A 27,515-nucleotide genomic window follows, 5' to 3' on the forward strand; every position below is an offset into this window, starting at 1 on the left:
CTTACTTACAAAAACTATTTGACCTGGTTGGTATATATGTTTATATACTATTTGACCTGGTTGCTATATATATATATAGTTCTCATTGCTATATTTTTGAAAGTGATTCCCATTATTGCTTAATATATGATTTTAACTGCTTGTCCGTTTTGGGTCTCCTGTGTTGTATTTTTTTGTTTCATGATGCGCCAAATGTTTCAGTGAATGGTAGGTCTGGACTGGAGGCAGGTCAGTTTAGCACCCAGACTTCTTTACTACAGAACCGTGCTGTTGTAATAAGTGCCAATTGTGGTTTGATATTGTCTTGCTGAAATAAGCAGGGCCTCTTCTGAAAAAGACATCGTCTAAATGGCAACATATGTTGCTCTGAAACAACCTGTATATATATCGTTCATCAGTAAAGGTGCCTTCACAGATGTGTTAGTCACCAATGCCATGTGCACTAATGCACTACCATACTATCATGGATGCTAGCTTTTGAACTGTGTGCTGATAACAAGCTGAATAGTCCCTCTCCTCTTTAGCCTGGGGGACGTGGAATCCATGATTTTCAAAAAGAATTTCAAAATTTTGATTTGTTGGACGATAGGACACTTTTTACTTCATCCATCTGAAATGAGCTCCGGCCCAGAGAAGGTAGCAGCCTTTCTGTATCCTATTTATATATGGTTTCCTCTTTGTATGTTAGAGTATTAAACTGCATCTGTGGATGAAGTGACAGATTGTTGTACAGACAGTTTTGTTCAGAAGTGTTTCTGAGCCCATGCAGTGATTCCATTAGAGAATCATGGCTGTTTTCAACACAGTGCCACCTGAGGGTCCAAAGATCACGGCCATCCAGTATTTGATTTTAGTCTTGTCCCTTGCATACAGAGATTTCTCCAGATTCTCTGAATCTTTTAATTATATGATGTACAGTAGATGATGTAACACCCAAGTTCTTTGCTATTTTTCATCATGAGTCATTACGTCATTACAGTATGAGTTCTCCTTTTCTCCTTCTACACTCACAGACTACTGAAAGAGCTCTGTAATATAGAATAGAGGTATTAAAAGAAAACACTGAGATCTGACACTTTTCTAATGGAAATATTATTCAGCTAAGACTGGGGTGATGAGTTAGACACAAAAGAGTTAAGCCACATGTGTGACAGCATTTTGATCAAAGTGAGACAATCTAAGGGTTATTTCTCATGAGCCAAATCAGCAACAGGAGAAAATGGCTTAAGTCTCACTCTGATTTCAAACTGGACTTAACCATGTCTATGAGAAGTGTCTGAGATCAAGACAAGAATATTTCTTTCCTCTGTGTGTGTGTGTGTGTGTGTGTGTGTGTGTGTGTGTGTGTGTGTGTGTGTGTGTGTGTGTGTGTTTTTAGGATAGTAGTGAGCTACCAAGCAGAGCACAGGAGAGTGGCGCCATCTAGTGGACAAGAAAAACAAAAATCATTATTGACGTGTCCACTAGATGGTGCTGCTCTCCACATAGTTTACTAACCAGATCACAGGCAGTTAGAGGTACACAAATGTGAACTATGAACTAGCATAAACAGTAACGAATCTGATATATTAATTAGAAGATAATAATAATAATAATAATAATAATAATAATAATAATAAAAATAAAAATAAAAATAAAAATAATAATAATATTTTTTATATAATCTAAGAATGTTCTTAAAAATAATTATTTTTAATAATTCTTCTTTTAATTTTTAGGTTTATTTAAAACATTGTGAATATCTGACTCTGAATAAAACTCTGAATAAACTTGATCACTGGGACAGAATATTTATTAAGATAGTTAATTTGATTTGCTTTCTGTGAGTGCTGTCATTGTCTTATGGCCAATCAAATCATTACACTCTCTGCCAAGCTCCACCTTATTTTATCAGCCTGCCAGTCACTGCTTAGCAACTGTTGCTATCTGCCATTGCCTCAATGTGTTATTATTTCTTTCATCATTTTAAATTATGTACACTAAGCAGCAGATGAGACTGATTAGTCATGGAGTCCAAAAAAAAAAAAGCTATAGTGGTGAGCAGCGCATATTCTGGGAGGAGTAAATATGTAGGAAAAAATCCCACCCATGGCCTTACTTACAGAAACTATTTGACCTGGTTGGTTTAATATTTTGGTTTGAAACATTACATTCGACATTTACTATATTAATAATGAATATTTACTTTTTCAGATGAATTATAAATAGGCAGATATTTGGAGATGAGTTTTTAAATGTGATTAATTCAGAGATGATCCAGCCTCCACTTTAACTCAGTATCATAGATTAAATGTTTTCAGACACGCCTTAACAGTGAAGCTATTTTGGAGACATGATGCTGCATTTTAAACCTGATGTCATCATCAGCTCTGACGATTTCATTTAGATGTCATACAAATGTAGACTTAAACTTCACTGCTGACACCTTTTCACTCAGATTGTCTGCAACAAACAAACAGCAGTGAGGCTGTGAGTCGTGAGCTGTAGAGTCTTAGATGAGGTTGAGCTTTATTTCTTACTGGTTGTGGTTTGGTGTTTGCTGGAGGAGTACAAGTCATAGGTTTATGATCACATGTTGACCCCTAACACTGGTAGCACCTCAGAGCTGCAGAAGCCTGTAAAGCTTCACAGATAAACAAACAAACAAATGAACTGGGAATCAAACAAATTAGAAAGAAGCAGAAGCGTCACAAACAACGAGTTAAAAAAGTAACCAAAAATAAAGAAGCTAAAATAATCATTAATTTGACTGTTACTGTGTTCTGTCCTAGAAAAAAAACATCCCTTTAAAAGTGAATGTTCAAAAGCCTGATATTTTGCATTGTTTAGTGCTGATGATAATATTCATTAGTCTGAGCTTAAATTCCCACTAACACTCTGCACAACATCACAGCTCCACAGTGAAGACTGGTATTTTCTGGCAGCAGCTTCTCAAAGATTAATGTAACATTCGGAAAAAGGAAAATCTCTGCATTGCCAAACAACAGCTGTGAAGTATGTTTACTAATACTTCAGCTGTACCTTGACAATCAATAAAAAACAAAAATGCATTTTTAATGAATATTATGAATAAACGTTTAGTAAATAATAACTAACAATTGATCTGTTAAGTGTCCTTTTCCTTCTTCTCCCTCCTGCTTAAGCGAATATGTTTGCTAACCATTTAAAAATTTAAGACCATGTAGTTCTGAAATTAAAGAGCACATATCCTACATTTCTATTGTATTTTATCTTTGCCCTTGAGGTCCTCTTATGACATTTGTGTGGTTTTATGTATCAAAAAACAGTTGTAACGCATTTTTACACCTCTCTTTATCTCTCACAGTTAAATAGGCTGTTTTTGTTACTGTGTCTTTAAGACTGATATATGTAAATGAGCTCTGTTCTGATTGGTTGATCTGTATTGAGCCTCATCAAAAAGCAGTCCGGGCTGAAACACTACTTATAACTTCAGTGTGAATGGGCAGAGCTAAACTGCTCCAGGCTGAATAGGCAGTTATATGGAAATGGATTGTTTCTCTTGACATCACAGAAACACTGAACTCAGAATGGGCTATTTCTGCATAAATGGACTGGGAAGTGTCCAGTGCGTTTTGAAACTTTAACAGTGTTTATAAACTATTATACTACTTTTGCCATCTCGTCTAATTTTATTTCAAAATGTAAGAAAATTGTCTGCTTACCAAATAAGTGCACGATTTTCAAGCCATCGTTCAATAAATGTCAGACCATCTACTGAACAAATGATGAATGTTAAACAGTGCTGCCAACTAGGAGAGAGGTGCTGGTTAGCTTTAGCTTTGCTAGCATGCTACCAGCTCTGCCCACCACAGAACATGTTTAAACCTAAAGCATTTCTATTCTAAAGCACAGATACAAGTTTAGATGATGAAAAATAACGATCTGAGAGAGTGAAGTCGAATAACCACTGAAGGGACAGAAAGGAGAAATTAAAACCTGTTCTGTGGTGTTTGCACCACTTGCTGAATCACCCTTTTTAGTGCAGCCTTTTAGACCTGTAGCCTAATATGCAACATCTGTTTAGGTAATAGTGCACCCATTTAGAGAAAAGTGCACCCGTTTAAAAGAAAAAGTGCACCCCTTTAAAGAATAGCAGTGACAGTACAACCATTAAGAGGAAAGTGCACCTGATTAATGGATAGTACACCTGTTTTGGGGTTAGTACAACCATTAAAAGAACAGTGCACCTGATTAAAGAATAGAACACCTGTGTTGGGCTAAGTGCACTTGTTTAGGGCAAAGCGCAGTCGTGTAGGGGATAGTAAAACGGTTATAATGAAAGTGAAGCCTTTTAACTGAAAGGGCACCCGTTTTTGAGGATAGTAAAGCCGATTAGTGGACACTACAACCGTTAAAAGGAAAGTTCACCCGTCGTGAGGATAATACACCCATTCAGTTGACAGTAAAACGGTTAAGAGGCTAGTGGAACTGTTTTTAGGAAAGTGCACCCATTTTGGGGTTGGTATAACGGTTAAGAGGAAAGTGCACCTGTTTTGGGGATAGTACAACCATTAAAAAGAAAATGCACCCATTTTGAGGATAATACACCAATTTTGGGGTTAGTACAACAGTTAAAAAGAAAGCGCACCCATTTTGAGGAGAATACAACCGTTTTAGGGTTACAACAACAGTTAAAAGGAAAAAAAAAATTTCGTTAAAAAGAAAGCGCACTTGTTTTGAGGATAACCCACCCATTTTGGGGTTAATAAGGTTTAGGAAATAAAAGGGCAGGCAAACAGGAAGCAGAAGAGAGTTCTTTTCAACACGTGCTCTCTCCTTGGGCTAGTTGTCTCCTGTACTGGGTAACTTGTGTTTCTTTGCTGGTGTATGTACAATATTTTTTTCCTTGTATGGACTGTGAACTGTTTTTCATTTATTATGAAATGTCTGGTTTCCAACAGGGTTTAATGTACTAAATGTACTATGCTAACTCCAGGCTTTGTTTGGTTAAACCGCCCCTATCAATCCCACTGTTGGTGCGAGGATTACCATTCAGCTGGACATTTCACCAAAACCCCAGAAACTCACACATAAGTAACTTAACATAACATAACTCACACATAAGAGCCATCTACACCTTCTATTATATTACTCAAGGATCTGCCCCATCAATTACAAACCCTGTGAGACTGTTCCTTACTGCTCTGTACAGTAAAACTGGCTATAAGAACTTCACTTGTTGAAGCTAAAGGACTGAGCCAGTGTATGTAGTGTACATTGATGTTGGTTTTTGTTGTTGTTCATTTCTTGAAAAGTGTACCTTATTTGGGGTAAGTGCACCTGTTTAGGGTAAAGCACACTCATGTAGTGGATAGTAAAACGGTTGAAATGAAAGTGTACCCATTTAACAGAAAGGGCACCCGTTTTTGAGGATAGTAAAGCCGTTTAGGGGACATTACAACCATTAAAAGGAAAGTACACCCGTTGGGAGTTAATACACCCATTTATTTGACAGTAAAACGGTTACGACGTCAGTGGAACTGTTTTTAGGAAAGTGCACCCGTTTTGGGGTTAGTACAACCATTTAAATGAAAATAAAACCATTGAAATGAGAGCGCATGCTTTATATGTTGGAGAAGGATCTTATATGGTACATGAAATTCAACAGATCGCCAGTGTAACGACGACAGGATTGGGGACATATGGTCAGACTTTTAGGTCCTTGTAAGAACTCTAGCAGCTCATTCTGGACCAGTTGGAGCTTATTTAGTAAAGTGTTGGAGCATCCAGCAAAAACGGTGTTAGTAGTCCAGCCTGGAGGTTATAAAGGCATGAACCAGCTTTTCCTCATCGTTTAAGGATAGAATATTATGTCGTTTAACGTATGTATCAAAAGAGAGATGCCTAGATTTTATAGTATATTATAGTACAACCGTTTAGTGGAAAGTGCACCTGCTTAGAGGACAGTATACTCATTTAAAAATGTGCACATATTTAAAAAAAAGTGCACACAATTACAAGAAATTGCACCTGTTTTGCTCAAAGTTGAGTTTCTCGTGTTGGTGTTAAAGCTGAAATGGAGTGTGTTTTATGGTCGGTGCAGAGAAAGTGTGGTTCTGTACACTACATCAAACTCTTACTTCTAACACTGAGAAAAACTAGTTTTTCTTCAAGCTATGGGCCTTGAATTTGTAAAAATTCGTTTCAGACAAATTATGCCTTGTAGGAACCCACAGACACCTTATAAATGTACATGGAACGGAAGTATGAAAAGCACTCACATATACACTCCTGAACCCTGCATGTCCATGTGTATATGAGTTGGTCCTCCACATAGTTTCCATTCTCAAACTGGAAAAAAACTCTCATTCTCTTTTCTTGATGCTTTTTCTTCTTTTAGTCCTTCTTAGATTTCTTGCTTTCCTTCTTATTTCTTGTACGCTTCCTCCTTCTTCTGTCATCTTCATCTGATGAGTTTGATTCAGACTCTGAGCTCTGAGTGTCTACAAGTGTGTTTATAGCCTGTGGTCATCTTTATTACTGTAAAGACCACCACAACACAGTGATGACTGATCACAGGCCCACTCAATCAAACAGGGACAGAATATTTATTAAGCTTCATTTTGAGAAACACTGAAATTTGATTTGTTTGTGTGAGTGCTGTCACCGGATCATGGCCAATCAAATTATTATGTTCCACCTTATTTTCTCAGCCCTCCACTCACTGCTTGCCAAATGCTCCTGTCCGCCATTGTCTTGAGCCAAAAATGTGAAGGTCTGAAAAATTTTGCTTGAAGTGCTCTTTAACTACAAATGCTAAAATGAACTGAATCAAAATGTCAAATGACTTTATGACTTTAGCTTACATACACAGAGATACTGTTTAATGCCAGAAAGCGGGTGGGTTTAGCATCACCAAAGAAAAGTATAACAAACCAAAAAAGAGAACCAAAACTTCACAGATGCTATAATACATATAAACACAACTTGGTGACTTTCTTATAACATCAGTTCAATGTTTAAATACCTCGCTCCGCATGCCAAGGCTGCAGTACTTGACGAGGCTATGAGTTGACTGCAGAATCATTAAACTGTTGAAGACCTGCTCTTAATAGATAACTTGTTATTAATGTCAACCAGATAATCATAGTGTATGACTGCTTAAAATGTATGGTAAATAATGAAACTTACCACGCAGCTGAGAACATTCCTCCGATTTCTGGAACCACAACAACAGGTTATTACTCAATGTCCACTTGGCGCCGGTGCTGTAGGTGCCAAAATTCTTAGGCTACATTCAACAGGTGAAGAAGGAAGAGCGTGTGATTTTGGAGCGATGTCTCAGTTATCAAAGATACTGAATAGAAAGACCTTTTTAAGACAAACTAAATGATCATCATACACTTTTAGAAATAAAGGTGCAGTGCAGGTTCATTTATCAAGGTACAAGCAATGTTCCCTCAAACAGTGGTTTGAAGGTCCAGTTTTGTACCTTAAGTAAATTTTCCCAGTGGAAAATACATATTTGTAAAATAAAAGGACTTATAAAATATTATTTGATAGGATTATGGTACATACTCGAGCTGTAGTTAGTCCAGGTGTAAAAACTCAGACTGTCATTAATTCTTAAACTTAAGGGTTTGAGGGAAAAGAAATTATATTACATGAATATATAAAAAGAAGAGCATTTATAACAGTAAAAGCAGTGCTGTCACCACTGTCACACTGTTAGTTCTTCCTTGTAGTAGATTAGGTTTGCAGCATAAGCTGTCATGTTGGTGTGTCCCACTAAACAGTGATCCACCATTATGAGAGAAATGATCCAGGGTTATATCAAGTTAACTATAAAGTATTGCTTTCGTACTGGGGCCCATGTTGCAGGGGGGCCCACGGCAACCGGCTCCCCAATTTATTTTATTGTCAGATGGACCGTGCAGCACAGCCACATCCATTAATATGTCAAAAATACCTCCCACACCCCTCTGACCCTCATCTCTCAAGTGATTGGTCATCTAAAAGCACATGCAGGGTACACACATAACATCTGGTATTAGATCAGAGACGTAGTAATACTAGCTGGCAAGCTAACTTAGTTAGGTAACTTAGTGAACCCTACAGCATCGCTGTTTGTGTTCCCATCTGCAAAATGAATAAAAAGCAATGCAGTGGCAGGGTGTCAAAAATATGAGCTGCTGATGTGGTTAAACTAATGGAGAAATAGAATGTGTTTCATGCAACAGTGAAGTTGCATAAAATAGTTTCAAGCAACTTACAACATGCAACTAGTTGCATGAATGTTTAGACATTTACATTCATGGCATTTGGCAGATGCTCTTGTACAGAGCAAGTCACAGTTTGATCATTTTACAACAGTAGGCGAAGGTAGTGTTAGGAGTCCTGCCCAAGGACTCTTATTGGTATAGTGTAAGGCCAGGCCAGCATACTACTACTACTACTAATAATAATAATAATCATTATAATAATAATAATAATAATAATAATAATAATAATAATAATAATGAGGATAATAATAATAATGACTGTAGCTATAAATGAGGCATTATTTTACTCATAGCTGTGAGACGTCATTTACTGCATGTACATTGTTTACTAACAAGCTGCAATCTCTCCAGCCCCATTTCAGTCAAGAGGAAAGTTAGTCCTAAACACTGTACCTTGGACATTAGGCTTTTTATCAATGAATTAATGATGGTGACAAGTGCAAGAAAAAGTCATTTCAATCAGTTTGCTAATTAAATGAAATTTCTGAGGAGTGAATTCTCCTCATTTATTAATCTCTAAGGCCACATAAAAGTACATTACACCCCTCTTGGTCTTCATGTTTTTTATTGATACGCAGAGGTTACAGAAGTTACAGTACAATCTATTCTAATCTATAACATTTATCACATATTATCTGAAAGTACAGCTGAGACATTAAATGTAGGAAAATTCTGTAATTGTTTCCAGACAGTAAATTTACAATATTTCTGTTACACCAGTAAGAGATGAATCACTGAGAGAGGAGCAGCAGAGAGTTCAGATGAAGAGGATGGAGGAGATCAGAGGAACCAGCATGATGAGGAGACTCAGTTTAACCCCCTCAGCACTGTTACACAGATCACAGTCACAGCACATTCTGCCTGTTCCTGTGTTATCGCACTCAGTCTTGGTTGAACATCCCTTTACAGTATGAGTCAGTACCATATATTCTGTTGCTGAGAGAGAGAGAGAGACAGAGAGAGAGACAGAGAGAGAGAGAGAGAGAGAGAGAGAGAGAGAGAGAGAGAGAGAGAGAGGGGGTAATAAAGTTACAGAGCTGAAAACCATTCAGATATTCACTGAACCTCAAACATTGAAACTGAAAAACTGAATCTGAATTTACTCCACTGAGATGCGCTACCACAAGAATAAAATATACTGATTTGTTGATGTAATATTTTTTGTAATATATTCCTGCTGAAGTGATGTTCATTTAAATTATGTAAATGTAAATTTAACCTTCTAATAATGTTTGTAATTTTTTATATATCTGTTTGCCATTCAACCCCATTACTACATTAATACTGTTTCATCTATATGATAGCCCACTTATGACTGCTGAGAAAATTTAAGGAAAATGTGAAGAAATTCTGTATATCTACTTGAAGCAATATTCTTTGGTTTAGATTGTTTTTTTGAGCTCCCTGAGAAAAACCACCTCCGTCAATGTATATCATAAAACAAAAATGACAGTTGTTAAAAAATGGTCTGTAATGTGTTTTGGAATAAAACTATTCATATCATCATTAAGGACTCATTGTGTATTGATTCCCTGTTACAGTCAGGTGCTGCAGTCACACAAAATGGTGTAAAATAATTTTGTAACATTGTCATATTTATGCAATATTTTGGAAACATTTTAGCGTCTTTGAGTTTGTGAAAAGCGCTACAGAAGTATTATTATTATTATTATTATTATTATTATTATTATTAGTCCTTTTTCCTTTAAGAAAAAACACACGAGTTTCATGTGAACACATCTACTTTTGCATACCTCACATGTTTTTACATTTAAAAAGTGTTACCACATGAAAAAATGCGATCACTTGTCAAAATTTCATCACATCTGAAAAGATATTCACATATGGAAAATGTGTGATTACATCTGAACAGTGTTATCACGTCTGAAATCTTGAGATCACATGCTGTTTCACGTGTAATCACACATTGTTTACAGGTGTTTCCTTGTAAGTGTTTTGTTTTTAGACATTTCACATGTGAAATATATGTAATTTTCTGTAAGGGTGTTTTTCTCACTAATGTTTCCATTAGAATTTTTTATTACAGTACAGTTGTTGCTTTTGAAGATAATGCCTGTATTTTATGATGTTTCTGAAACAAGTAACCTAAAGCTCATTTCAACATTACATTTAACATTTACTGTGTTAATAATATTGAATATTTACTGGCATTTTCTGATGAATTACAAACAGGCAGACATATGGGAATGTCAGCTCTTAAATTTTGTTTAACTCAGAAATGATCCAATCTCTGTTTCAACTCAGTGTCACAGAATTTATTGTGACTCTGGCCAGACAAAGAGTCAGGCGAAGCCATTTCTCTGCTCCAAGATTTTCTTTTTATTGAACACTAGTACAAATCAAACACTACCTAGAAGGAGGCCACCCCCCAACTAAAGGCTTCACACCACTGGTGACCCAGACATGATGGTTCCGCCTGGCCCTGCGTGGTCCGTTAACGGTTTCAAGTTTTTCCCTATGAATTACAACAGTCTGCTGCCCTGGCTGCACCCTATAAACCATCTCACCCAGGTGTTCTTTCACCATACAGTGGCCCTTCCAGGGTGACTGTAACTTGAGACAGTTCCCCTTCCTGTGGAGCAGGTTGTACAGCCACTCTCACACTTCACGGCATGAGTCGTTGGCCCGTTTCTGCAAAGTGCTGGCCTCACCCTGATGGCCCCTGGTGAGCTGGTGCACTGTATGGAAATGGTGGCCAAGCTCCTCAGCATATTCCACTCTGGTAACGCTGTCTTCCTCTGACCCCAGTGGGCTCCGAAACCACATCAAGGCTGAACAGGACAGAAGAGCAGGACTAAGCTCAGATGATCCCAGGAGCAATCGAGGTGATGCTGGTGAATGATGATAGCCAGCTGAGCAGCGAGCATTCGGTTAAAACGCTCCATGAGACCATTACTTTGAGGGTGGAGCGGTGTGGTCCAAGTCTTTCAGATACCCAGTTGGCTTCAAACCTCAGCCATGACCACCAACTCAAAGGTGCACCTCTGGTCACTGTGTCCTCTGTTATGGCAAAGCAGCACAAGAACTGCTCTACCAGCCACTCTGTCAGGACAGCTTATGACAGCATATGCCGCAGCAGAGAGATTGTTGAGCCTGTGTTGATGAGTGCGGTGAGCCATTCTCCATTGATGCTGCATTCTATCGGAAGCCCACAGAGGCAGCTGCTCTCTCCATTAGAGGCAGCAATGCTAAGGATTGCTCTCTCATGGAGCTGCCCATTCTTGTTTCCTGCTGGCATTCGTGTGTGCGATGTCCCTTTTTTCCATACTACCAACACACTATCTACTCCTATCTATTGTACTGCCACTTGCTCAGGGGCCGATTCACACGCCACCCCCCTTTCAGGCTTTGCATTGTGGTGTTACTTGAGTGTTTTGAAGCCCTGTCATTGAGGATGAGCTTGGAGGCTTTAATGAGCCACACGTGCCACCGCAGCTCTTTGGATAGTGATGTGTTCAGAAAATACTCTAACACTAACTCCTTCTGAACCGTTCTAGTGCTTAACTCTGTTTCCAATACAGTTGTCTACATCCTTTTTTTGCTGCTCCACCAACAAGTCCACAAGAGTCTGGACTGCTTTCCCCCCATGGCCAAGCACAGCTGGATCGTAGTGTCCACCTCTCTCCAGCCACAAAGCTGAACAACCATCTGCAGCAGCATTGCATACAGCTCCCACGGTCTTTCCTCAGTAATATGTGCTGGATCTGCTCTACCATCATGTATTACCAGAGAAAGACCATGGGATGTGTTTCAGTTTTTTTCTTTTTCACTGGCTTGCTTGCCACTTTTCTCATTGGCCGCTGCACTGCTCCTCTCGTCCTCTCCACTGTCAGCTTCTCTTCCACTGGCTAATCTTCTTCTTCGCCTTCCGCCATGGAATTGTTTCATCTGCTGCTCAAGCTCTTGTATTTCAGTGGCAAAATCCCTCTTCTGAGCACCAAAGTGATGCTGACCAGACCAAGAGTCAGGTGAAGCCATTTTCTCTGCTCCAAGCTTTTCTTTTTATTGAACACTAGTATAAATCAAACATGAACACTCCTCTCCCTAGGTAGAGGTCACCACCAACTAAAGGCTTCATGTCACCATTGACCCCACCCCCCCACAGATGCAAAACACCCACCAACATAACCCACACAACCACATAACTAATGAACTTTAAAATGAACAACATTATAGTCCTTTCGCTAGTGGCAGACCACCACAGTATGTTTTCAGACATGCTTTAATATTGAAACTGTTTTGGAAATCTGATGCTGTATTTTAAACCTGATCCCATGAAGAACTTGTAGGAATAACATTAGTCCTAGTGATTTCCTTTTGAAGTCATGCAAGCATAGACTCAAACTTTATTGCTCAAAAATTTTCCAATTTCAAATTGGCTACAACACAAAAAACAGCTGTGAGACTGTGAGTATGTGTGTGTGGCAGAGTCTAAGATGAGATTGAGCTTTATTTCTTACTGGTTTTGGTAAAGCATCGACCTTCAGGTGAAGGACAGGTGACAGGTTGATGAGCACATATCAGTCCCTCACACTCATAACACTTCAGAGCTGTAGGAGCAAACAAACAAAACAAACAAACAAACGAAAAAAATTACACAACACACAACAATCAAATATATATATATAATAACTCTACAAAATAAAATACACATGCACAATATTAGTAAAATTTATAAGGTAAAATTTCTGATAATGCAATATCATCTGCATAGACTGAGGTCACCATCCAGATGCGGCAACTTTACATTCATTTATTTATTTATTTATTATTATTATTATTATTATTATTATTATTTACAATCAGACTAAATGGCAATCTGTATATTACAAGACAATGTTTTAAAACTCTGTTCAAATGTTTTAAGACAACTGAGGAAATTTGGCATGCCAACCAAAATTCTCAGCAACTTCTACAGCTGTACAATCAAGAGTGTCCTTACCAGCTCCATCACACTGTGGTATGGAAACTGCACTGTGCAGGACAGGAAGGCTCTCCAGTGTGTAATCAAAACTGCACAGATTATCTCTGGAGCAGCCTTCCCCTCTCTACAGAACATTTACCACACCAGGGTCATCAGGAGGTCACTCAACATCATCAGGGACAGTTGCGAGTGGAACAATGTGATTTTACCCACAGTAGCTTTTTACAAAGTTGGAATATCAGTGTTCCCTCTTGCTCTGAAATCGTTCCAATACCGCTTCATCCCATGAGTCATACAGTCCTCTTTTCCACACTGACTACCTCTGTGTGAGTGAGCGAGTGATGCAGCAGCATCACTGCTACAGCTTCCACACCACTGTCACACACAGTGACTGCACTGCAGAGCTGTTCAGCAGACTTACGTATTGGGAATTCTCACTGAGTTCTACAGATATTACACACAATTAATCTTGTGTTGTCCATTTGCTGTGTGAGTGATAAAGAAGATCATAATAAAAATATGCACATTTATTTACCGTGAGCAGATTTCTGGTTAACACTGTTATCACTGTTACACAGATCAGTGTCATAGCACGTTGCATGTTCTCTATCTTCGGAACACTTAGCCTCAGTTGAACATCCTTGTAGCGTATGTTGCCTGCCCACATAGGCCGCTGACAAAGAGAGAGAGAGACAGAAGGGGTTAAGAAAGCCAAAGAAAGCAGAGCTGAAATCCATTTGCAGATATTCATTGAATATTGGTGCACTAAAAAAGCTGAATCTGAATCGGAATTCACTTCATTCAAATGGAATAAAATATATTGACCTGTTGTGATAAAATATTTGTCTAATATATTCATGTTGAAGTGATGTACACATATACATCATGTAAATTTAATGCATCAATACTGTACACACCATTTGTGTTTGAAACCTGATCTCATCAAGAACTTGTAGAAATAACTTCAGTTCTAGTGATTACTGTTTGAAGTCACACAAATGTAGACTTTACTGCTCACAATATTTCACTCAAATTGGCTACATCAAACAGCTGTGATTGTGAATAGTGTGCTGTAGAGTCTTAGATGAGATTGAGCTTTATTTCTTACAGGTTGCAGAAAAGCAGCGATTTGCATTAATTGGACACTCCACAGGTTTACGATCACAATCCTTCTCCAAACACTCGTAACACTTCAGAAGTGTAGGAGGCTGAAAATCTACACAGACAAACAAACAAACAAAAAAAAACCAACAAAAAAACAATGAACACATGGAAGGTAAAATGTTTCACACTTCACTTAACCAACCACACTGAAATCAAATATAGATGAAGTTACAATACACAATTAAATACACATGCACAGCATACTGAAAACTGAGTGGAAAAAGTACTGAAAATCCCTACTCAAGAAAAACTACCGTAATGGTAAGTACAAGTAAAGGTATTAATAAAGTAAATTACTCAAGTAAGAGTAAATAAGTTAATTATTGGAAAACTGCTTGAGTAACTGAGTTACTTTTTTTGTATCTCCACAGTCACGACCTGAAAACATTTCAGAGTTGACTCAGAATCAGTTCGCTCTACTAGAGCACATTTATCCCTCTTTCTGTGAACTGTGTCAGAAAAAGGTTTACATGTAACTACATGCATTTCATGGTTAGATGATTATATAAGACTTCCAAGTTTATCTGTGTCCAACAATTTGTTGTTTAGAATCAGTGTAACGCTGTGCAGAGTTTATTACGGTTTAATTTTAAAAGTCTATATAGTCAAAATAACAGGTCGCATAATGAATTAATAATATAACAGCAGCCCTACTGCCCACTGGCTGAAGAAATGATTCACATTCACAGATCCAGTGCTGATTATCCAGCGCTGGTATTTTGTATTTTTACTTTATTTGACAGTTAAACAGACTCAGATATAAATAAAGATGAACACAAACAGAGAGAGAGAGAGAGAGAGAGAGAGAGAGAGAGACCAGAGTAAAATAAAAATTCCTGCTGATGTTGAGGTTACAGTCCAGATGTTGTAAGTTTACATTTTGTTTTTTTACAATGAGATTAAACGATAATCTGAATATTACAGGAGAACACTTTTATAACACTCACCTTCGTTACACAGATCAGTGTCACAGCACGTTGCCAATCTCCCTGCTTGATCACACTCATGCTTGGATGCACATCCTTTCGCTGTATATAGTGAACCCAACGTTCCAACTGAGAGAGAGAAAGAGAAAAGAGAAAGGAGGGGTAAAGAACGTTACAGAGCTGAAAACCATTCACAGACATTCATAGAACATTGAAACACTGAAAAAGCTGAATCTGAATTTACTCCATTCAGATGGAATCCTACATGAATAAAATACACTGACATGCCAAAAGTCATGGGACAGAAACTAGTATCATGCAGGCCACATCATTCTCTCCAGAATGCTCCTCAAACCAAAAAGACAACTTGGACCCGATGGCACACTGCATTATCCTGGTGGAATATCCCATCGCTGTAGGGGTACGTGAAGTCCACACTAATGTTTCCCTTAGAAGTTTAATTACAGTATAGTTGTTGATATTTTGAAGATCGTGCCTGTATTTTATTGTGATATGTCTGAAACAAGTAGTATATTTTTAATAATTCTGATGATGCTGGTAAAATGCTAACATATTATTATGAAGCTGATTCAGCACATTATTATGGAGCTGTGTTGGTAATGAGTATTTACTGATGTTTTCCTGATGAATTACAAATAGGCAGATGTTTGGAGATGTGAGCTCTTAAATTTGATTAATTCAGAGATGATTCAGCCACTACTTCAGCTCAGTATCACACAATACGTTTTCATACAGCTTAATATTGAAACTGTTTTGGTGCTGCATTTTAAACCTGATCTCATCAAAAAAAAAATAATAATAAATAAAAAAAATAAAGAAATCAGCTCTAGTGATTTCCTTTTGATTTCATACAAATATAGATATAAGCTTTACTGCTCACAACTTTTCACATAAATGAGTTACAACAAACAAACAGCTGTGAGACTGTGAGTTGTGTGCTGTAGAGTCTTAGATGAGGTTGAGCTTTATTTCTTACGGTTAAAGCACTGTTCAGATCCAGAACACTCCTCAGTTGTATGATCACATGTTGGCCCCTTACACTTGTAACACCTCAGAGCTGCAGAACCCTGTAAAGCTTCACAGATAAAGAAACAAACAATGAAATGTGAATCTAAACAAATGAAATAGAAATAAGCACATGTTCTGCTAGCCTCTTCACAGGATCACAAACAGTGAAAAAAGTTAACCAAAAATAAAGTATCAAAAATAACATTTAGTTTTCATTCTGAAATTATTCACAGTGCTAAAATAAAATGAGCTCTTTAAAAGTGAATGTGATGGAGTGACCAGCGTCTTCATTGTTGGTGAGTTAGAGAAGTTGAGAGTGTGATGGAGAGATGAGAGTGAACTTCATTTATATAGAGTTCTGAGAAGGTGTGGCTTTGAAGGTATTGTTCCTGTTTACAGCTCTCCACTGTTACAGCACCACCTGCCCCCTTTAGTCTTGTGGTTTTAAAGCCACAATTTTAAACATCTTTCATGAAAGAACATGCTGATACTTAGGGCATATGCTGTTGAAGGGATCCTGTAATCAAGCTTGAATCTTTTTTTTTAAATAGAATATTTTGTTTAAGAATATATTTCTAACACATAGGAATAATAGCAGTTCTTTGGCTTGTTTTTCTCTGTCAGGCATGTGACATTGTCCTTGAGAAGGGCGCTGCCCATCTCCAAACTAGCCTAACAGACATTGTGGCTGCCTGCACTGTAAACTTAGATTAGTTGACAATATTCTGCTTTTACAAGTCCTGCTAATGCTTAGGTTAACTTGAATCAAATACTCTTCCTTGTGTAGCGTATTGGCATCAATTAAAACAAATCCATTACATTAAATCAACTGTTTTGTACAGTAACAAATAAATGGCTCAGATAAGACTAAAATCAGCTATTGCTGAGGACTCTAATAGTTTAATGCATGTTTGACATTCTGTAGCATTCATGGTGATCGGCACAACACCAGCATTGTGAGCGAACAAAAAACATGTTATACATCCAAACTTCACATTTAACATGAAAGTATGCTTTGACGCAAAAATAACATTTTGCAAAGAGAATTACATTTATAAATGACAAAAATAAGAAGTAATTAACAGAAACCAACAAAATCACTAAGAATGCTTTGAAGACATTTGAGCACAGGTCTGTAGGATTTACACAAATTAACTGATCTTAATTAGATTTACCTAAAGATTAGACAAGAAATTGTATGTGTTAGAAGATTTGTATTGGTCATTTTAACAAATTAGTAAAGTACATCCAGTTGTTATGTTTTACAGTTTGTGGTACAGGACTTGGAACTGGGTATTTCCATCATCATATAACCGAGAACCGTCAAGACCTCGGGCCTGACTGAGAGTGACTTTTGCTGATGTCATTAAGAGGGGCACCGTTTTGCAATCACACAGGGTCATCAACGCTGAAAAACAAGATGTTAATTTGACACTGCCTCATGGCCTATGTGCATTAATGTCATCCAATGTTTTGATATGCCTTAATGACCAATCACAGAGATAATGATAGTATTGATTAAAATATAGCAAGTCAGAAGTGATGTATTCGACTAAGTTTGACCAACGTATAATTTGACCAAGTCTTTATTAGATGGGGAAGACAGCTGCAGGTACTCTCACCCCCTCCTCCCTCTCTCCCTACTCGGAGTTTTAGTCTACTGATAAGTTTTGACTTAGCTAAGCCTTTGCATTTGAGGTTATGTGTGCTTGTGTGAACGTGATGACGTGTTGAGATTATTTTTCTTTATTTTTATCCATTCTTTAGTTTGTGGTTACTTTTTCATGTTCCTCTGATCCTGAAACAAACATTTTTGTTATTAAATTGTATAATCTATTTTACTTTTAAAATTCAATGTTTTTTTTTTCTCTTTTTAGTTTTTGGGGTATATCGCATCACAGAAATTATGAATAGATGTTTTCATACTTTTCTATTTTTTTTTTATTTCACTCATGCTGTGGTAAATTACCCAACACTGTTATCCAGAGTTATTTGCATTTTTGTCCTGTTATTTGCAGTTATTTATATGTCACAGAGGTAGACCAGTGTAGTGTTAGAGCAGAGAGAAAGTCTTTCCCAAAGACTTGTATAGTGTGACATGCTTGACCAGAATCCAGGGCTGCGACATGGAAGGAACAGTGTTTTCCCCTACATTATACCAACTACTACACTATACCAACCACACTACAATCAAATGTAGATGAAGTCCCACCACATCATAAAATACATTTACACAACATTAGCTGACAACATATGCTCTATATTCATTTCATTCTTGGCTGGAAGTATTTATCTTCTTTACATGTGAGTGGTGCTACTAGGATGCCATTATGCAATATCAATTGGTTAAGGAATCTGTAATAAATGACTTCAAAGCCACTTAATGGTAGAGCCGACTCTTGACAAATAGACAATAGACAATAACACAAAGACAAGACGTGCACAGAGAGTAAATTCAGAGTATGTGCAAGGTCAGAGGCAGAGGTAGAATTTGAAGATCAAACTATAGTAAGTAATAAATATGTATATGTCTTGAGCGAATTAGCGCTCAGGTGTTTTATAAGTGTGCATTAATTGGAAGTGTACAGTATGTCAAGGTAAACTAGGTCAGGTGTGCAAAGATAGTAAGTATTTTCTAAAATACAAGTACAGCAAATATTGTAAACAGTGTTACGCAGCATCACAGTTGTTATGTTCATAAGGTGTACAGTGCAGCTAAATAAGCATTAGCAGCTTAACGCAAAGTATACAGTTTACAGCATAAATGTTCAAATATAGACAGATCAAGTTAAAAGTGCAATGTGTGTACAGTCCCATGAGCTAGTGGAGCTCAGTGTGATATGTTCAGAAGACTGGGAGGGTCAAGGATGGGTCAGTAACAGTTGTATTGTGTGTATTCATGTTCTGGTTGGTGTTGCTGAGTTCCCTATGTGAGCATAAAAGCATGGCACCGGCTAAAATAACAACACAATTTTAGTGGTACATGGAGGCAGGGGGGGGTAGTGCTGTAAGCCTCCTTGATATTTGTGTAGACATGATCCAGCGTGTTTTCCGCTTGTGTCAAACAGAAGATGTGCTGATGGAACTTGGAGAGCACTGTTTTGAGATCAATCTGGTGGACATCCCTGATGATGAGTACAGCTTCTGGATGCCGAGACTGCTGCTTGCTAATAGCATTAGCTAGCGTAGTTACAGCCATAACAATAACCACAGTAAATTATCGAGGAAGGTAAAAGGGCCTACATCTTACCATCATGAACAACAAATCAAGAGAGCAGGAGCGTTCAACAACAGCTGAGCTGGTGCACCATTGGTTGTTCACAAACATATACAGTTCACCGCCCTTTGTTTTAAGCGATTTGGTGAGGTGTTTTAAGTGATTTGGTCGCAGCTCCTGTAGTATGATAGCCCAATCTGGTAGGCTGCTATGAAGCCAGGTTTCAGTAAAAATAAAAACACAACAGTGCCTGGTTTGGAGATCTGTCATGAGCCTGAGTCTAGCTTCTGAGTTTATACTGCTTGTTTTGTTCATCTTTTTTTTTAAGTGATCAGACATTTGCAAGTCGTAGGTTTAGAAGTGGTATTCTGGTTAGCTTTGTTAGCCTTGCCCATACACCAACTCACCTGACCCGCTTTTGCTTATACTCACAAGCCCGTTGACAGCATCTTCCAGTCTGAGGCAAGACTGTAGTTGACTCTAGGCCTGATTGTTAAGTCCTTACACCGTATCCTGATGTCCATTAATGTTTCCTGGTCTTAGACAATCTTTGACTTGCACGTTCTGGACAAACAGTATGTGAAACATACACAACACACAAATTATAGGCAAATGTTAGTGGGAGAGGTAGCCCAGCTGTTGCCGTCTCCAGGTGCTGTTGGAAGTCTATGTATGTAACATCAGAACATGAGTCCAGTACTGATACACTGATACTAAGCTTATCACTAATGAAAATGTCCACTACTGAAGAAATTGGTCAGTTTGATCATCTCTCAAAAGAGCTTAGTAACACTGAATTAAATATATTATTCTTCATGTTGATTTATCATTCAGTGTTTCTAAAGAAATAGTGGCAGCACTTAGGTGCCACTACGAGCCCAAAGGTGTATTACACACTTCTATAACCTGAGAATAGCTCAACAAGTTTGCATTGAAGTTCCTGTAGTTAATGAATAATAAGACATAGTATGTAATAAGTCTTGGATTTTAAGAGATTAATAGTACAAACTTTGCACATACGTAGTACCGGTGATGACAGAAGTACTTGCACAGACTTTAATTTGAAATAAGTAGTCTTTACAAAGCTGTTACACATTGAAAGTGTAACTTTATACATATTTACACAGCAAATATTCCCTCTTAGAACATTTTACGTAGTGTACACATTACCATAAAAGCTGTAGACCAGATCTAGGTTAAAAAACAATGATATAAAGTAAGTACTGTCTGTATTGTAGTGTGAGATATGGACGGATGAAGCAAAAACAACACACAGACAAAAAGGAAAAAATAGAAATGTATTATACTAATACAGGTTAACCAGTGAAACAAGACTTTTGATAAAGAGAAAATCAACATAATATACAAGAATATAACAAATAATCAAAGTTAATGTTGCCTTTTCAAAGTGTAACTTGGGGTTTTTGTATTCTGAAAACATTCTGAATACTTGTGTTCTGTTACCTGCAACATACATGCCATTAACATATTTTTCAAGTGAAAAAAACTTGATTGATTCAGCAGAGACTAACTTTTGAGACTTCTTAAGCTGTCTAAAACACAGTTTCTCATCTTTGCATGTGTTTTAAACACTGGAATGTTTTGAGCAGAGACAGTCTCCACAAAACCACATCCTCCCTCAATCTCTGAAATCTGCTAACAACGAAGCTGCTGTTGACACACCTGCCTGCATGTCTCACTCTAGTAAAATATCACAACACTATGAATGCTGTGTTCTGTATACATAGATAAACCTGAACATTACATATTGTTTCATCTGTTCATTGTGCATTTTATTCATGATTTTTATTATAAATTACAAGTATTCTTACCATTATTAATAATATTAATATAATATCAATAATAATAATAATAATAATAATAATAAATTCACTATTCTGTAGTCATGTGAAGAAGTAAGTACACCCTGTGTAAAGTATTCTACATCATTTCAACAAACCAGCTGTCCTTTATGTTGTGTACATTTCATGATGATTGGACCAATAGAAATGCTCTAAAATCATTTGGAACAAAATTTCTTTACATTGACTTACATTGAAAGGTAAGAGTGTGTTTGCCTTCTTCTGTAAAGTTCATATTTTGGAGATACTTGTTTTTCATTGGACAGCGATAATATATAACACTACTCCTGTTGGGACAAAACCTTGTATCTCCATTTTTGTCATTTTCCATTTTTTGACATAATTTGAATAAGCAATTGCCCTTTGTTGTGGTTTGAAATTACGTGGAAATAATTATTTCTCCATTTACTTGCATTAAAAATTAAAAACTTTATCCTTGTCCTGTAAAGTTACCTTTTTGGAGAGTTTTTTTCTGACAGCAGCAATATTTACATAGTCCTGAGGGTTCAAACCTATTGTGTTCGTTGCCATTATGCAAAGCTTGTGGGTGCTCATTAGCCTGAGCATGGCATTCATTCCATAAACTAGGGGCCACGGGCCCACTGCATTTACACATATACTCTGGGCCATGGGCCCATTGCATCCATTTGACAGCTCGGGGCCACAGGCCCACTTTAAACACTCATCAGGTCAAGGCCACAGAACCCATTGCATTCACTCCATTAGCTTGGGGCCATGAGTCCACTCATGCACTGTGTTCACTGGGCCACAGGCCCATTCATGCACTGTGTTTACTGGGTGACAGGGCCATACATGCACTGACTAAAACCTTACCTCTTCTAAGAAGTCTCAAGAATCACAAAATCTCAGGTAGCTCTTGCCACTGTTGATGTAAAAGTACATGCGTCTATCATTAAAAAAGGCTACACAAATTTGACCTACATGGGAGGTGCGCCAGAAGGAAGTAGAAAGAAAACTGTCTAGAAAAAACATCAGGGCACGACTAAAGTTTGCTAATGAATAATTAGGTAAGGACCAGGACCTCTGGAACAATGTGCTATGAACAGATGAGTCAAAGAAGGTTTTGTGTTCAAAGAAGGTGTTGGGCCATGTGCACTGTGTTAGCTTGGGCAACGGGCCCATGCATGCATTGCCTTAACTCAGGGCTCATGCATGCGATACATTAGCTCAGGCGAGTGTGGTGACAGCGACTGAAAGCTCGCCTAGTGTAATGTGATTGTGCGAAAGTGAATGGGCATGCAAAAGCTCTGAACCATCGTGTTCATTATGGCTGAGAGAAAAGTGACTGGAACTTGCAAAAGCTTGGGCCATTGTGTTTGTTGTGACTGTGAGAAGTAGAAAATTTTGCTAAACATGAAGCCATAGAGATCATAGAGATATAGTATATATAGTATTTAGTGAAATGCTTAATCATTAAAGCTGATATGTACTTGGTATTTCTTACATTCATTACTCTGCACTTCCCTATTAAATTTACTAAACTTTTTAATGTAAATTTGACTTTAAAATAGTTACTGAAACTGTATTTCTTCATTTACTGGGTAAGTACTCTAAAAATACTCTCCTAAAAACTCTTCACTCAAAACAGTGTTCTTAATATTGCCTTTTCAAAATGGAACTTGAGTGAAGGGACTTGGTTTTTGTATTCTGAAAATATGTTCTGACTACTTTTATCCCATTACATACAACATACATGCTGTTAATATATTTTTCAAGTGAACAAAGCCTTGGTTGGTTTAGCAGAGGCAAACTTTCGAGACTTCTAAAGCTGTCTAAAAAACACAGTGCCAAAACCAAATGTGTGCATTTGTATGTGTATGTTTTCAAAAAACCACATCCTTTCTCAACCTCTGAAAGCTGCCAGCAAAGCTGCTGTTCTCACGCACGTCTGCATGTTTCAAAGTGAAGGTCTATATCTTTTAAAATATCACTACACAGTTAATGCTGTATTCTCTGTATGTAGATAAACTTGGACATACTGAAAGGGCAAAATTACCATACACTCATACATTATTATTCAGATTATACATAGTTTCATCTGTTTATAGTGTATTTTATTAATGATTTTGGAATTATTATTATTATTATTATTATTATTATTATTATTATTATTATTGTTGTTGTTGTTGTTGTTGTTATTGTTATTATTATTAATAATAATAATAATAATCGTCATCATCATGATGCTCAATACTCTATGGACTATTCCATAGTCATGTGTAGAAGTAAGTACACCCTGTGAAAAGTATTGACTTTTTCAACATATTTGCGCATAGACATTCAAATAAACAATACTAATAGATAAAGATGATTATGTGTGTGTATATATATATATATATATATATATATATATATATATATATATATATATATATATATATATACACAAAATAATATAAATATTATATAAATATACAAATATTTATGTGATACATATTTGCACATAGACATTCAAATAAACAATACTAATAGATAAAGATGATTATCCAACCAACAGCTTGCAAGAAATGTCTCCCTCTAAAAAAATGATGAATTGCAGATTGCCAGGCTAAACGTCTTAGTTAGGAAATGATTGTGTACCATGAAGACCTTCCTTTGTTGACCCTCTGGGGTCCACAAAGACACTCAAGCACTAAATTTGATGTTTCTATATGTGTTTCTCTAACTTTGCAGTAATACAGTGCAGAAATACAGTCACCCATAACCTGAATCCACTGTAAAACAGAATAATTACACTCATTTTAATGTACTTTTAAATGTTTCAATCTAATAATACTATTTCTTGTGTAATCTCTACTTACTAGATGAATCTAATCAAGATCAGTTAATCTGGATAAATCCTACAGACTCAATGGTCTTTCACCCAAATTCTTCCCAGAATTTTTAGCTTTCCTTTATTTTTAAGTGGTTCCCAAACTTTTTACAGTCTCCTACCCCTTCAGACATTTAACATGTGTACCCCTTCTCATTGCTTAATTAATAAAGTAGTTTTAGTGAGACCTGCTGCCCATCAGCTCCCTGGACTCTAGCTTACATTAATAGGTGTGAAACTCTCACAGCCTTCAAACTGTATATTTTCACTCATATCTGTTCAGAACATTTACACCATTAAAATCAACAGCAACATCAGCAACTTACCCAGCTTTGATTTTACTGTAATTTATTTCACTAATCATGCTGATCACTTCATACAGAACCAGACATTATTACTGCAGAGACAGAGAGGAAGAGAGAGAGAGAGAGAGAGAGAGAGAGAGAGAGAGAGAGAGAAAGAGAAAGAGAGAGAGAGACAGAGAGAGAGACAGAGAGAGAGAGATAAAGGAAGAGAGAGAGAGAAAGAGAGAGAGAGAGAGGACAGAGAGGTGGGAGGGGATCAGATCAGGCCAGTCAACAACAGCGCAATGGAATCACTGTGCAGAGTTTATCAAGACTCTGTATTAGACTAGATTTCCTGTCTCACAGCCATAAACGACCACTTATCTCTAAAAAAGCAGCTAAACTAGGCTGTATAAATGGGTAAACTGCAGGCTGTGGGCAACACCTGTTAACTAATGTTAAGTTTAATAAACAGAATCATTATAAAAGAAGAAAACCGTAAACATGGTACCTGTTTAGCTCAGCTAGCTCGGCTAATTCTCCCTCAGGCTGGAGTCGAGTTGTGAGAGTGGATCTCAGCAGGTTTTGTGTTTGGCCACTGATAATAACGCCGTTGTCTTTAGTTTGTGTGAAAATGAATACAGATGACTGTTTGGACGCAGTCTGTTCCTCATGTGTGCTGGTAAAGTTCTCCTCTGTTCTTCTTCACTAAACTAGACATCTGTTGTGTTTTTCCTGCCGGAGCTGCTGTTTTTTGATTGGTGAATCTTTTAAACTGAACCGTACCTCGTTTTTATTGGTTTTTGAGCTGATTTGCTCATAATTTATTTTTACTCTAACGTTATGAAAATTAAAGTAGCAAAGTGAAAGAATTTTATTAAAAATTAACTCAAGAAAGACTAAAAGTACTATGATTTAATTCCAAAAAGTACCGTTACAAGGACAACTGTACTACTGTATTACAGTAATTTTTAAAATTTTTGACCATTTGTGAGGTCAGACACTGATGTTGGACGAGAAGTCCTGGCTCACAATCTCTGCTCTGATTAATCCCAAAGGTGTTTTGTTGGGTTGAGGTCAGGACTCTGTGCAGGCCAGTCAAGTTCTTCCACACCAAACTCGCTCCTCCATGTCTTTATGGACCTTGCTTTGTGCACTGGTGCGCAGTCATGTTGGAACAGGAAGGGGCCGTCCCCAAACTGTTCCCACAAAGTTGGGAGCATGAAATTGTCCAAAATCTCTTGGTCTGCTGAAGCATTAAGAGTTCCTTTCACTGGAACTAAGGGGCCGAGCCCAACTCCTGAAAAACAACCCCACACCATAATCCCCCGTCCACCAAACTTTACATTTGACACAATGCAGTCAGACAAGTACTGTTCTCTTGGCAACCGCCAAACCCAGGCTCATCCATCAGATCACCAGATGGAGAAGCATGATTCATCACTCCAGAGAACACGTCTCCACTGCTCTAGAGTGGCGCTTTGCACCACTGCATTTGACGCTTTGCATTGCTCTTGGTTTTTATTTATTTATTTATTTATTTATTTATTTTAGATATATAATAAATATAAGAAACACTTCTAAACATTTTCAGGCTGGCATGCAACTTACATAGCACTGTATTATGGCCAGCATTTAATACACAATATGGCCAGAAGTTTCTGAAAACCCCTCTTAATTATTTTGTTTAGGTGTTTCAGCCACACTCATTGCTAACAGCTGTTTAAAATCAAGCACACAGCCATGCAACCTCCATAGACAAACCCACACAGAAGAACGGGTCATACTGAAAGCTCAATGGCTTTAAACATAACACTGTCATAGGATGCCACCTCTGCCACAAGTCAGTTTGTGAAGTTTCTGCCATGCTAGATCTGCCCAGGTCCTCTGTAAGGGCTGCAGTGGTGTACAGAATGCCGTCACTGGACTCTGGAGCACTAGAAACGTGTTCTCTGGAGTGACAAATCACACTTCATTATCTGGCTGTCTGATGGACGAACCTCTTTTTGGCAGATGCCATGAAAACACTACCTATAGGAACGCAGAGTGCCAACAACAAAGTTTGTTGGTGGAGGATGAATGTTAATGCTACAAGCTATAACTATTATATTTTCAGGCTGGCATGCCTTATATTTTCAGGCTGGAGGCGGCTGTAGCCACAAAGGTGGGTGGGTGTGATGTTTTTTCAATCTTCTTTTTAGCCCTGTTTGAACACTGACTCCCCGCACATTGACTGTGCACAGATCACCTGTTGGTATATGCCTTTAGAGACTTAGCACAACTAAGTGTCGGTGGGTACGTGTCAGGATGGAGACAGAGTCTTCTGTTTACTTTCGGTTCTCTAGAACACATTGTGGTCTTACTGGTTGAAGTGGCAGACTTTCTTGAGCAAAACAAATGGGGCCTACTGTTTGATGTTTTATTTGCCAATCAGGACACTGTAGAAAAAGTAAACTTTTGTATATCATATTGTACAATAATGTAATGTACAAAACTGTACATTGGAAATGCAAAGCTAATGTATATTTTGTGTATATTTTCTTAATTTAAGCTCAGAGATGATGAATTTTGTGTATCATAGGCAGAAGGCTCCGCCCATTAAGATGAAGTGTATGTAATACTCCTGTGGAAAATGCATTTCCAAGGCGGCTTTTTTCTTCTGCACCATTTCTCTCAGACAGAATTAGTTTCCCAGCACGAATTATACTTGGGCTTAAATACTCGATTCACATGTCCAAATCAGCCCAATTATGGCTGGACATCAATAGACCTAAACACTAAATTTAAGTTCAAAGTCATCCCAGCTTCAGGATATGTTTTTATAGCTAACAGTTTGGAACTTTATCCATCTGTAGATGATCTGTAGATGTGTGATTTTATAGAAACATTTAAACTCCACCTCAGACTCAAAAGCGTCCGTAACCTTTCTTCTCAGGGTTTCAGAGAGCTTTTTGTATCTTGGTATTGTATAGCCACACTGCACCATATAACCAAATTAGCCACAGAGAGTAA

The sequence above is a fragment of the Colossoma macropomum genome, unplaced genomic scaffold (assembly GCF_904425465.1).
Source record: "Colossoma macropomum unplaced genomic scaffold, Colossoma_macropomum, whole genome shotgun sequence".
NCBI lineage: Eukaryota > Metazoa > Chordata > Actinopteri > Characiformes > Serrasalmidae > Colossoma > Colossoma macropomum.